This window comes from Phalacrocorax carbo, chromosome 11 (assembly GCF_963921805.1).
Source record: "Phalacrocorax carbo chromosome 11, bPhaCar2.1, whole genome shotgun sequence".
In the NCBI taxonomy this organism is placed as follows: domain Eukaryota; kingdom Metazoa; phylum Chordata; class Aves; order Suliformes; family Phalacrocoracidae; genus Phalacrocorax; species Phalacrocorax carbo.
In genome coordinates, this window is record NC_087523.1 from 10,522,608 (window position 1) to 10,536,566 (window position 13,959).

General features: G+C 44.4%; 1 long non-coding RNA gene across 1 annotated transcript; it reads right to left on the reverse strand.

Annotated features, from left to right (window-relative positions):
- Positions 1-7,877: 7,877 nt before the first annotated feature.
- On the reverse strand, positions 7,878-13,954 carry LOC135315351 (uncharacterized). The gene is made up of 3 exons (XR_010374805.1): positions 12,399-13,954; positions 11,668-11,840; positions 7,878-10,071 (listed from the first exon to the last, which is right to left on the reverse strand). It is a non-coding gene; the product is annotated as an uncharacterized LOC135315351 (long non-coding RNA).
- Between the last annotated feature and the right edge of the window lie 5 nt (positions 13,955-13,959).

Consider the following 13,959-nt stretch of genomic DNA (forward strand, 5'->3'; position numbering starts at 1 on the left):
GGAACACTTAAAGAAAATCAGCATGATACCTGCTTTTCTGCAGTAAGCCAGTCCTTGTAGTCATACAAACTGACATCCATCCCAACACAGAAGCAAGAGTAAACTGTCTCAGGGCCGTCAACAAGAAAAAATTAATCTGTTCACTGAGCGAAGCACGGCAGGAGCCTGCCTTCGCATGCAGCGAAGCATCGCCTGCTATTCACCGTCAGTGCATGGTGAGGAAGGTGTGACTACTGTCTGTGCTGGATAACCCGCAGCCTGGTGACAGGCTAAATTCACAGCTAAAGGTGGTGGAAAGGAGGAGATTAAAGGTGTCAGGAGACGCAGTATCCAAACGCGTGCTGGGAGATTGGCACATCTGCTCCTTTGCTCAGCGTCGTTATCATAAATTGATTGCATCTAAGTGTATCTGCAGTGTTGTCACCAGCACTCTCCTGGACAGCTTCATCGGCTGTGCATCTGGCTTTCCTTCATAAATGATAACAGTATTTTATTAGACTAGCAAAAGGTACTTGATAAAACCAGTCTTAGTAGTGATTTAGGGAAATGAAATAAAACAAAAACATCAGCTTTGCTGGGAATGTCGTGCACAGGCAGTTTAAGCCAGTATGCATGCCTGGAGGGTGCCCAGGCAGGACTGGTCCAGGCCACAGACAGAAAGGACGGTGGGATCAGTCACACAGACACCCCTCTCGTCCGGGGCCGTGCTGAGGTTAGAGCTCCTCTGCACGAACACGGCTGGGCAGGGCCCTACAGCAGCTGCCCTCTGCATAGGCAAAGCTTAACAAAGGAGGGTGAAAGAGGGCTCAGCAGTGGCTCATCCCATTCATCTGTGCCTCTGTGGATCTTGGTCAGGATTTGAACCTAAATTTCCTAAAAATCAGTGTCATCCCTCTCCTGAAACCTGTGAAGAGCGGTATGGGGGCAACTGTTTGCTTCTCTCTGCCCCAACTTGAGCTGCACACACTTTTGCAACCTTGAACCCAGCTAGAGGGAAATATGCTTTATTAGCAGCGCTGATCTGATTAGGCTGGCAGCAGAACAGAGGCAAACATAAACCCTTCCCACTAGTCATTACTATGTCAAAAATATCTCTGTGACACTCTAAAGGTCCTTTATATTTTGGCTAGCTGCTTTCCCAGTACAAGCCAATGATTAACTTCTATGTGCTGCTCATTATTTTTTTAATTTAGAGACTTGCAGAATTGTTGTGGTAATATTTAAATGGCAAAGGGTGGCTGAACTGTCCCAGCATTGGTCTGAGAGTCCCTGCTCAAACCGCTGACATTTCAGGAGGACTCCCATTATCCATGCTGCTCAGCTATTTCCAACAAGATCACTTCTGTAACTTTTTCCAAGACACATTTTCTTCCCTGACACTATCTCGTGCTTTCTGTAACTCAAGCAACTCTGATGGCTAGATGCAATTAGATCATGGCAAAGCTTGTAGCACACAGGTAAATGAATTGGCATGTTCTGATTTCTCCTTACTAAGAAAATCCTGACTGCTTCGAGATGGCTGCTAAGCAGAGTGTGCAGGGTATAACCAGGACAGTGTTTTGAAATTATAAGTAGTGATCAGATGGGTATGCTCGGTAACCAATTTTGAACAACATTTTGCCCATTACAGCAAAAAGTTCTGACAAATGTGGCTTTCTGCTTTTTTGGCCATTTATATACATACACACATATCCCTCCGTGGTTTCTCCTTGTGATACTTGTAGCTGCTAAAGCAGATAATGAAGCTACAGATCTGCATGCTGGCTTTGATATCTATGGATAGTTTCCTATGGGGACAAAGTTCATTCCTCCAGAGAACAGTACAAAGCCCCTCGCTAAGACACTGTCTCACAGCAAGATAATATATTGAAATGCAGATAAAGGCTTTGGAAACTCCCCTAAAGGAGCAGAGGATTCAGTCAGGGTTCCCTCATATTAATGTTCATTTCTTCTCTATATTACATCTTTAATATGTGAACATTTGTAAGTGCTGGTTCTCCAATTCCATGTGTTATGTGCACTAGGGAGAAGAGCTAAACAACATCTGCAAAGCCAAGAGAGCTTGCCACTCTGTGATTAAGCCCAAAATATTGTGTTAACTATGAAGGATAAATAGAGGATAGCAGTTGCCCCTTCTGATCATTGTTGGGAATGGTGCCTTTTCTGTGCTCAGAACTCTGCCAAAATATTTCAGGAAAAAGAAATATGCTCTGCAGTCATCCATTTTCTCAGCTCTTAAAGCCTTGGCACAATAATTAGGTTAGTCCCGATAATTTTGGTCTACAGGTCTGTTCCACACAGTGCAACAGCAGGGGCAATTACGCACTGAACACGGACCTTAATGGAGGGAAGAGGACTGCAGTAACCAATCCATGGGGAGAGCCCACTGCCAGACACCACTGATCATAAGGACTTCTGGGCTCAGTGACGTGGTTATTCCAAGCCTCTTCAATTTGAACCTTGGATCCTTCCATTTAGCCGTGGGATTAATCCAGCAGCTGGATCCTTGAATGCATTCCTGCTGCAGATGGGGCTGGGGCCTCCCAAGGCTCTGAGCAATTAAAACTTTTAAGATTTCACTTCAAATTCAATAAGGTATTTTTATATGCAGGAAGGTGTCGGGTGTTATATGAGAACTGAGTATTTGGAGGGAGGGGAAAAGGAAAGACCAGTTGGGAAAAGTCTTTAATAATATTTTAGTCAGAATTCATTTTAAAAAGGCATATTCTACATGAAATAAACAGGGTCAAAGCCCAGCATCTCAGACACGGTTTAAAGAAAAAAAGCCAGGGTCCTTAATACCTCTTGTGCTGCACCAGAATTGTACCAAGTGAGCCCAAACTCGCCTTGCTGTCTCCTCTTTGACGGTAGCTGCATCTTGCATGTGTGTTATTGGAGGGAGTTTCAGTGACGAAGACACTATCAAAGTTCACAGACAATGTTAGGCACAATTATGAGGCTGTAGTTTCCAATTACCTTCTTATTCTGAATATCTGGAAATCTATGGAAACCAGACTCAGATTTCAGACTCTAAATCCTTCCATTGTCAATGTTTGTTTTTACATCCAAGACAAGTCTAACAGTTTGGGTAATGAAAGAGATGTATCTCTGTAACTGTAAGTCCCTTATGTTGTTTTGAAATCCCACTTGTGTGCTATATGCTCCTCCAAAATGCTTTTACTGTATTTGTTCATTGTAACAAGTTTTGTAAAAGGATTCTCCATTTTCTCTTGTGCTGAATCTGGCAGTATCAGCTATTTCTCTCTAAAGCCCTGGTTAGAAAACTGGGCATTTGTCTTCTTCTGTGATTTTCTCCACTGTGCTTTTCATGTCATCGCTGAAATGGAAATATTTTACTAGTTAAATGGAGAAAAAAGCACTTAAGGCAGATGCTTTTTCATCATCTGGCTAACACAGAGCTCCTCAGCATTCAGAATGGTGGTTTACTGCAACAAATTAAGTGCACAAATTTTTCATGTGGAAGAAATCGTTTCTGAATTCCCTCTGAAACCCCATTTCTTCTGTAGCAAGATGAGTTAATGAACAAATTTACAATTTAGTGTCTGTTACTGCTATAGAGAAGCTTATTCTAGCTCTCAAAAGTAGTAATTTTCCATTATTTTAAACTCCTTCAGCCATGATCTGGGAAGAGCAGCTGCAATCGTTCCTGCAGCTGAACCGTTTAGTTGCCTACCTTTCCTTGCCTAAGCCTAATGATGCCCTAAGCTGACCACCAGGTCTTTAGCCAGGCACATGTGCTTTAGTGCTGGTCAAAAGCATCTGCAGAAGAAAGAAAAGAAAAAGAAGAAAAAAACCTGAGTAAGAGCAGCACTTTTTCGGCTGCCCCCCTGGTGGTCCATCCGAGTTGCTTTGGCCCCATCCCTCCCTGTTGTACCGATGCCGCAGTACATTCCCAGTGGCGAGGAGGCCCTCTCTGTGTGCAGGCTGGTTGCAGCACGGGAGCGAGGTGAGAAGCGTGACCCTCAACGTGCTCAGTCCATGCTGCAACGTGTCAGGGTTTGGTAGCCTGTGTGACATGAATTTGGGTCTTCCAATGTGGGGCAAGTCATCCACCTTCATCTTCTGGGCAGCGTAGAGCCCAGACTTTTCAGCTCCTTGGCAAGGCACGGCCACTGGGTTTTGACCTGGGATAAGGAGCCGGTGCATTCCCCATACAGACGTGGATGTGTTTTTCCAGGTCTGTAATGCTTGAAGGAAATGATGCCACTGCGTTCAGTTTCTCCTGAAAGGCAGTAAGTACATTCTAGCACCAGGTTTTTGTGCTTTCAGAAATGGATGCACCCAGAGATTTTTATTGAAAGGAAGAAGACAGATGACATGGGGAAAAAAAAAATTGATTCAGCTTAAAAATAGAAATTTAGTTTTATTTCTAGGTTAATGTTTTAGAAGTTTTCTTTCTGTCTTCTTGATAGCATTCTGTACTGCCTTTCCGCCATGCCTTTTTTAATTGGGAAATAATTAGATTGCTAAACTGAATAGTTCAAAGATTATTCCTGGCTGCAGTTTGATTTCCTCTGACACAGATAATACGTTACAGGCCTGTCTCAGGCATCCCTAACGTCAGTAATCTTGTTACATTGGTCCAGTGTTGCACCAAGAGGTACCAGGGTTGGCCTTTTCCTTTCTCCAGTGCTTGCATGGCTCAGAAAACGTGCTCCAGCTGTGGTGCAGATCTGGGAGGGAGAGTGGTTGCTCTTTGAAGCATAGATACAGCAGGTTTCCAAAGGCTAAAGAGAAATGCTAAGTAAATTAACACGGAGTAAAAAGGAGTAGAAAACAGAAGCAGAAGAATAAAGTTAGAAGACATTAACCAGTTATATGTACGAAACAGGAAAGCGTAGAGATTTCTGTTTGCAGGGCAAAGGTTGTACGCTCAGTGAAAAGGGATTCAAGAAACTTCAGAAATAAATTGAAACTACTCTTTCAACTCCAGAAGCAGATGCATTTGAGACTGTGTTTTCCAAAACACAACCCAATGAATTCCATTTTGAGTAAAACTGAGTCTTTAGCGTATACAACTAAATCTGGAAAAAATAGTGACATTCAAGAAAAACTTTAAAAGCTTTTAGAAATGCAACACATGATGAGATTATTAAATTAACTGGATAGAAAAACATAATTCTCATAAAATATTAGACTCAGGGGAGACACTTCTGTCTGCAGCTGGCATTCTAGCAGCAAGAAATAATAGATGCAATCTAAAGCACCAAAATTTACAGTCTTTAAACCAGCAGTAGTTCAGCACCCTAGGGCGCTGCTGAGCAGCGGGATGCTCTCCTGCCACGCTGCAGTCCCTGTGTGCTCCCTGCATCCAGCTGGCTGGGCACAAGCTGGGAAACGGCGAGCCGAGGCTCTCATTTTCTTCTGTGTTTTTTACGGGAACTTTTCTGATGATGTCATTTTTTTTTTTAACCTACTCATTTATTTACAAACCTGATCTTGGGGCCTGTATTAATCTGTCAGTGTTCCTCTTCAACAGCAAGAACATTTAGATAATTAGCCCACTGCTGCAGGAAATCGAGGGATGACAATCTAATGACAGACCTATATTAAGGATGCTTTAGGAATAAGAAATCAATGAGACAGTGGTTTGAAATGACCCAAGGACTTTCCAATCCAGTGATTTAATAACATGGTGAATAAAAAAACCCCATCTTAGTAAATACTAGTGGCCTAGAACAGAATCTGCCCAAAGGAATTTTCTGGTATTACTTTTTATTTTCTTGTCATAAAATATTTCAGCTACATTTCCCCCTTTCTGTTCCATACATTATATTAAAGATGAAAAAAAAGTTTTGTATTCAGTTTGAGTTTTTCATGAGCTTTTTCCCTCACTAGTTAACTAGGAAGGCGTTAAAATACAAATATTTAATTAACTGACAGAACAATTTAAGCCAAGTTTGAAAGTGGTTCTTCTAACTGTAGATGTGTGCCTGGAAAAGCAACAAGGAGAAAATCCCTTACTTTGAAACACATTTAAGTTCTTCTTTCTTCTTTTGTGCAGAGACGAACCTGTTTGATCTCACTCTTTTGTAAAGTAACTCTTCGCCAGATTAAATATGAAGATCCCTATCAGAAAACACTTGGCTTTGACAAGACTGACAGAGTCCTACATAGCCTGCAACATGGTGATGGCTGGCACTGAAATGAAAAGGACTTGGATAATGAATAAAGAATATTTCAGTAGCATGGCTCATAAGTAATACAAAGGCAGCTCTGGCAACGTCTGTTCTAATTACAGACTAGTTGCTATGTTGTAACAATCATGGGTATTAAGTGTGTGGGATGCTGAAACGTGTGGGCATCCTGCTAAGCTTGATTCCTTGCAACTGAAATCCTGTCTGTCCCAGCTGGAAAGTGGGCAATGTATGTATGTAGGCACCTAAATACGGACCGAGGGTGACTAAATGTATGTATATATATTTTTTTTTTTATTTTTTTTTTTTTTGCCCTCCTGGCCACAAACTTTTTGAGCTGTCAGAAATCATGGAGACAGTTACATGCTGCACAGCCTAACAGCCAATTGCCCTGTTGCAACCTGGTTCTCTGGGTCTGTTCCTCATTGCCCAGCACTGCCACAGTGCAGCATTTCCAGACTATCTCAGTGGGATCAAAGAGCAGAAGCTGCAGCATTTCCAAGTTATGTTTGCGCTGTGGAGGCAGAGGATGCTTTTTTTACCTCCAGGATTTCAGCACATGAGGTAATGTGGTCTGCTGTGGTTTTGAAAAGCAGAGCTGCGTTCAAAAGGCTGGTAGTAAATCTTGGATTTGCAACTTGGAGCTGCCTGACGGGAATGTCTGCAATGGGACAGCAGTGCTGAACGACTGCCTCTCTGATGGGCTTCCTAGTCTGGTTAGAGAGGGATGGGCTTAGGCAGTAGGATGGTCAATGTGACTCAAATCTACAATTTAATGAAGCCAGGTCCAGATGTGGAATTTGCTCCATTTCAACAGTTAATGAATTGGAAAATTATCCAAGCTCAATTTTCGGTTTCCTTCAAGGTTCTTGATTCCTAAGTTTGGGTGATTATTTCCCTGTGCATCATTTGCCCTTGCCCACTGCTTGTCTTTCTGTCCTTCAGGCTTAGAAGATTTCTTTCTCCCATTTCTGAAAGGGGAGACTCTCTGCCTTTTTTCCAGATGCTTTAGGGATGTGAAGTATTATGCATGACTGCACAGAACAGTGCTCACAAGCTGCTCTCTCGTGACAATTCCACGGGACCATCTCACAGGTGAAGATTTCTGCATTTAGGTGGTGTGTAGTGAGGAAGGTGGTCCCTGTGCTAGGAAACCTGTAGTGTTAACTATCCATGGCTACCATCTGATGTTTTAAAAATCACCTGAAGCATACCAGCAAGCTGAAGGCTCACAGACTGCAGCAGGAAGGAGAATGAAAGATGTGAGTAACATTTTGGGAAGGAGGGGTCGGTTTGTTTTTTGATTAATGTCTCCAGTAATGAAGAACTGACGGAGGACAGAAAAATCCTCTTATACTCTGACCGTCTTCTCTAATATGCTAATACGTTTTAACGAATCCCAGAATGGCAGGGGTTGGAAGGGGCCTCTGGAGATCACCTCGTCCAACCCCCTGCTTGAGCAGGCACACCCAGAGCAGGGGCACAGGAACGCGTCCAGGCGGGGTGTGAATGTCTCCAGGGAAGGGACCCCACAGCCTCCCTGGGCAGCCTGTGCCCCTGCTCTGGCACCCGCACAGGGAAGGGGTTTCTTCTCATATTCAGGTGGAACTTCCTGTGTTCCAACTTGTGCCCGTTGCCCCTTGGCCTGTCGTTGGGCACCACTGGAAAGAGTCTGGCCCCATCCCCTTGACACCCACCCTGTAGATATTTATAAGCATTGATAAGATCCCCCCTCAGCCTTCTCTTCCCCAGGCTGAACAAACCCAGGTCTCTCAGCCTTTCCTCATAAGGGAGATGCTACAGTCCCCTGATCATCTTGGTAGCTCTCCGCTGGACTTGCTTAAGCCCAGAACTAGACACAGCACTCCAGCTGTGGTGTCACTAGGGCAGAGTGGAGGGGGAGGATAACCTCTCTCGATCTGCCGGCCACACTCCTTTTTATGCACCCCAGGACACCGTTGGCCTTCTTGGGCACAAGGGCACGGTGCTGGCTCAGGGTCACCTTTCTGCCCACCAGCACTCCCAGGTCCTTCTCAGCAGAGCTGCTTTCCAGCAGGTCAGCCCCCAGCCTGTCCTGGTGTGGGGGGTTGTTCCTCCCCAGGTGCGGGACCTTGCACTTGCTTTTGTTGAATTTCATGAGGTTCCCCTCGGCCCAGCTCTCCAGCCTGTCCAGGTCTCGTTGGACGGCAGCACAGCCTTCTGGTGTATCAGCCGCTCCTCCCCGCTTGGTATCGTCAGTGACCTTGCTGAGGTTACACTCTGTGCCATCATCCAGGCCGTTGATGACTATGTTGAACAGGACTGGACCCAGCACAGACCCCTGGGAGCACCACTAGTTATGGGCCTCTAACTAAACTCTGTGCCGTTGATCATGACCCTCTGAGCTCTGCTGTTCAGTCAGTTCACAATCCACCTCACTGTCCTCTCACCTAAGCCACACTTCCTAAGGTTCCTATGAGGGTGTTATGGGAGACAGTGTCAAAAGTCTTGCTGAAGTCAAGGTAAAAAATACCCACTGCTCTCCCTTCATCTACCCAGCTGGTCACGAAAATAACATTTACCCTGTCGTTACGCCCCATGTGATGCTCTCCTAGATTCCGTACCTTGTTGCCAACATGCCGGTGAACAAAAGCAGGGATACGTTTCAAACATCTCAGTTGTAATGGAGAGAACAAGAGAACAGCAGGTTGTGCTATAGTGCATTTGGCACCAGCTCTCACTTGCTGTATGGTGCAGGGTGCCAGCAAAGGCTGAGCTGGAGCAGAGCCAGGCGTCTGCAGTGCCCAGCTTTGCTGCTGCCCGGGGACTGGTGAGCAACGGGGAGAGGCTCTGAAATGCCACAGCATGCCTCACTTGGCCTCTCCTGAAGCTCTTCATCACTTGATGGCTCTTTATGCCAGCAAAGCAGCACAGAGGATTTGCAGACTGTGCTGTGAATAAAACACGCTGAAGGCGAGGAGGTTGCCTGTTCTGATGTCTGATCACTGTTTGGGTAAAGGAATCTCCTTCTCATCTGGCAAGTTCACTGTATCACTGTCTGCAATGAATATTTTTTTAAGTTAAACAGAACATACTGTTTTGCAAACTCTAGTGTTGAGTGCCAACATCTCGTTAGATCCTCTGCAGGTTCAAACTGGCCTTTAGTTCCTTCGCTATTTCCCTTTAAAAGGGAGACAAGCTGAGACCATCCACCAGAACACTTTCCAGTTATTTCTACATGCATATTTCAACTATATAACCACAAAACCCCCCTAACTTTTGTTTGTATGTTTTGAAGATCATGATTTCTCAAATACATTGAAATTAATATTTGCAACGACAGAAATGATGCAGGTTATTGTTTAGCTCCTGAATACACATATGAAGCACCCTGGAGAATGTCTGCTTTGTCCAGCATCTGAATATAGCAAAAGCCAAACTTAATGTGAGAGAATATTAATGGGTTTGCACAACAGAGGTGTTATATCATTAATACTCTTAGGAGCACTTACAGTATTTATTTTCTACCAAAGGCATAATGGGAGGTTCCCTGGGAGAGTCCCCAGATGTAAAAATTGTGAACAATACACAGGATTTTATTTAGAGGATGTTCTGAACAGACAGTAACATTACAGCCAGAGCCCATGGTCACAATGGCACACAAGGATGTCCCCACTCTCAGTGTGGCTGTCACCTGCATGGCTCCTGCCTGTGTCCCAACATAGCCCAAGGGCAGTAGCCGGGTGACTTTGCCTGCAGCTAAAATTACGGTGGCGTTTCTCTGATACTGCCAGTGGTGATGAAAACTCTCCAAGTCTTGCAACAAGCTGGTGTAATTTGTGTAACAGGTAAAGCTACTCACAGTGGTGTTTCCGGGGGGTTATATGCAAGGAGAGCTTTTCAAATGCAGGGAGCGCTCTCCAGGCAAGAGTCACTGCAACAAATGAACCAAGAAAGCATGAGGAGATGGAGGAGAGCTGTTCCCTCCACCACAAATGGTCCTGTGACACCCCACTTTCCACTTACAGAGAGTGAAAAGCAAGCCAGAACGAAGGAACAGGGCTCCTACCTGACTGAGCTATGGTAGGAAAATGGAGATGTGGGACACACACACACTTAGAGTGTTTTGCCTAAATGTTGACATTTCATTGTAGTGCCTAAAACATGCAAAGGCTTTGGAAAGCTGGCAGAACCCGCTCCCTTTCGCTGGCATGCATCCTGACAAAGATGAGCAGTAAACTCAGCCCAGTGCCAGGGTGATGCTGGATGATGAGGACAAAGCAGACGTGGCATGCAGGGGGGAGTTGCAGGGTGTTCAGCATCTTTATTACTGCTCTCAGGAACACCCTGGGGCAATCCCATTTCCACGCAGCTCTGACAGAATCCCCATGGACAAGGAGGGAGCAGAGCCATGACTCAGCCTGGGGTACATCAAAGTCCATGGAGGTTTCAGGCAGAGCAGGCAAAGCCAGGGAGGATGTGGCAGGACAGAGTGTCCTGTGAGTGTGACAGCCCCATTGCCTCAAGCCTGTCCTTATTTTGCAGGCTGAATTATTTCAAATACCTCACCCAGCCTGTACAGAAGCAGAATAAAGATTGCTTTCATGTGTGGTGCTCTGCTAAACAGCTGTGTGGCAAAGGCAGGTGCTCTCAGCAACCCTGGTGCCCCCGTCCCTCCTACATCATGTGCATCTCCTGGTAGCTCTGCAGCACAAACCTCACAGGTACTGGGGCCAGATTACTGTGTTTTTGACAGCCTGATCATAGGCCAGGAATATGTCCAAGAGATCGCAATGAGAAGAACACACAAACATAGCTGCACAGAATTTGCTTTGCGTATATCTATTGCGTGAGAAGGTTTAACAGTGGCATAATACATGGCCCTGCAGGCAGTGAGGTGTCGATTCAAAAAAAAAAAAAAAAGAAACAAATGACCTGCTGTCCCCATTCAGGAGCGTCTTGAAATGTCTTTCGCTACCAACTCTGTCACGCAAGGTCAGCGCATTCGTGGAGGAATGAGCTCTGCTGTAATTTCTTTGGCTAACAGGCAGAGAGCTGCGCCTGCACACCAGCAGCAAAGCTGCCCTTATAGAAAAGACAAACTCCTGAGACAACCCTGGGATGGAGGGAAGCTCTCCGAAAGGCTCAGCCCTTGCTCACACTCATGTTCTGAATGGTGAATCTACCACCAGATGCTGAGCCAACCAGGTACCCTTCACATTTGATGACACCACAACTGCTTAACCCCCTGCCCCATCAAATATTTCTGTACTTAAATAAGGAAAAGCTGTAACAGGGTCCCAATTTTGCATTCACTCTCCAGGTAAAGTTCTAAAGGCTTGTTGGTGAGTTATACAGCCCACACCCCACAGCAGACTTGCAAGGATTACCTTTCAGCAAATAAACTAGCGCTGTATCCATTAATTGCCAACATTCATTGCATGTTGGTGTGTGTTGGATAGCAAATGCCCATCATGCTATACAGGGTGCTTGTGTTTGATTTTGAACAAGAGATGAGAGCAGACATTACCTTAAATATTCATGAAGAAATGTCAGCACAGATGAGGCAGTACAGGGGGAGGGATAGAGGTGGGGTCAGCATAAATAACTTATGGCCATGAGGCATGAATAGTTATTCTGGTCACATCATTCTCAGCAATATTAGTTTAATAATGTGATGCAAATCTTGTCATTAATGGTAACCTGTAAATAAAACAAGCACTTCTTATTGGAAACATATTGGCTTGGGAAACCTGGCCAACAGCTTGCAATTTTAAGAATTGTCATGGCACTTGCATTAAATAACCTTGTGGGGAGAGTCCTCCCAATTGCAAGCCTCAACAAAGTTTGTTTTCAGACAGTAACCACCTTCACTGCTGGTGAGGAGAAGAGCCCAGCTGCCTGGGCAACTCATAATTTCAGAAATACCTGAAATACCTCAGCACCCAGAAGCACCAAGCAGCCTTGAATACTGGTGATACTTAGCCAGCCACAGGTAAATTTTGTACTCCTCTCACGTACAGTGCAGCTGTACTGGTGATGGTATTCAAGGACTTCAAGGTGACAGGCATATTAGGTTAAAACAAAGAATCAGTTAAAAGGTGTTTTCTGAGGCCTTTGGTTTCTCTGTAAATTCATGTCTGCCTTTGCTTTCCACAGCCACCTTTAATTCTGAACTGCTGGCTCAGCTTTGCTTTACAATCTGCTTTGGCGTAGTACAGATGTGATACAGCTGCATTACAGACTATTAAACTTACTTACTCCTGGGGAAGTTACTCAAATTCCCTGCAGGTAACGTGCCGAGGCTCCTCCGCAGTGTGCTGCTTCCCAGGGGGCTGCGTGGGGCCAGTTCTTGCATCTGAAGATAGCTTAAGGTAAACAATTTTTTGCAGTTTTGCTGGGGTAATGTCAGATACTTGCACAGTCTCTGTGTCTGAATCACTGTTCACTTAACAGAGTGTATATTTTTTTCTTGTCTTTTCTTGTCTGCAGGCTTTGATATAATGATTTCTCTTGCCACAATCATTGCATACAACTCCACATGAGATTTTTTTTTCCATTACCATATTTTTTACCAATGTGCTAACAAGGCTTCCTTTCCAGTTTGTTTATCTCCTCTTCTATACTCTTGCAGGTGTTGTACTGACTTTGTGAGGTGCTAACAGGCTTGTATTTTCAAGCTTTCCTTACACTTGATAAAATCAACTTTTTGCCTGCTTCTCTTAGACTCTGCATTCAGACACAAACTTTCCCCTAACATAACATATACCATGGTAGACCTGGCCTGGCTTCTCGTGTTGCCCTTCTCCCACCATTTATAGGAAATTTCTTAGTGACCCAAGGATAGAGAAGGCAAAAAGCTTTCTGGCCTTAGCTCAGCACGCAGCTGTGGTACGTAACAAAATTAGTTGGATGACTCTGTTACCCGTCTCCTTTGCTGGAGATCATGGCTGGAGAGCCAACAAGGTGACGATACTGCTGCTGTGCTCCATCAGCTCTGTACCAACCTATCTGCAGCACATCAGGAGAGCACTGTTGATGCTTAGACTGGTGGTTGTACATCCTGGGTAGTAGAGAATGGCAAAATTATTTGGGGAAATCAATGATGAAAGAGCAAAGGAGTCACATCAGTGTTTTACATGGTGCTAGAGGAAGCAGGTTGGCTTGTGGGATGAAAAACACTAGAACTGGGGCCAAAAATTCAGTCTGGGGATACAAGAGGAGGAAGGTAGTTGTTCTCTATTAAGAGGTGTCATTAAAAAAGCCACTTCTGTCTGTGACATTTGCTGACATGCAAAATCTAAACTGCCAGGTGTCGTCTTCCTATTCCAGCTATCATTAAGGAAAAAAAATCTTTAACACACTAAGCTTATGTCTCAACTAGTGAGACATCTGAAAAAAGCACACGTAGTTAAGAACAATGCTTTGAATTTTTGTAATACACAGGATAATTTTCTCAGGGATGGATTTATGTGGTGATGCATTACATTAGCCTAGTACTGTGTGAGACATATGGAAATTAGTGATAGATTAGATTTCAGAAAGCTTATAAAAGGGCTCTTGCAAGACCTCTAACCTTAAAATCGTTCATAGCTGAGCAATCCATTAAAATAAGTATTGAAGTAATCCTTGGCCAGTACAGTAGTAAGAAATATGCTAGTGACTAATGGGTTTTGGTTACTTTCACAAAAGTTTAATATGTAGCTGTACAGAAAATACCTCTGATAATGGCAGCCACAAGACCTCACTCTGTTGTAATAAAAATTGGATGTACAGTTGTGAAAGTTGCATTGAAAGTTGCATTGTGAAAGTGAAAGTGTTT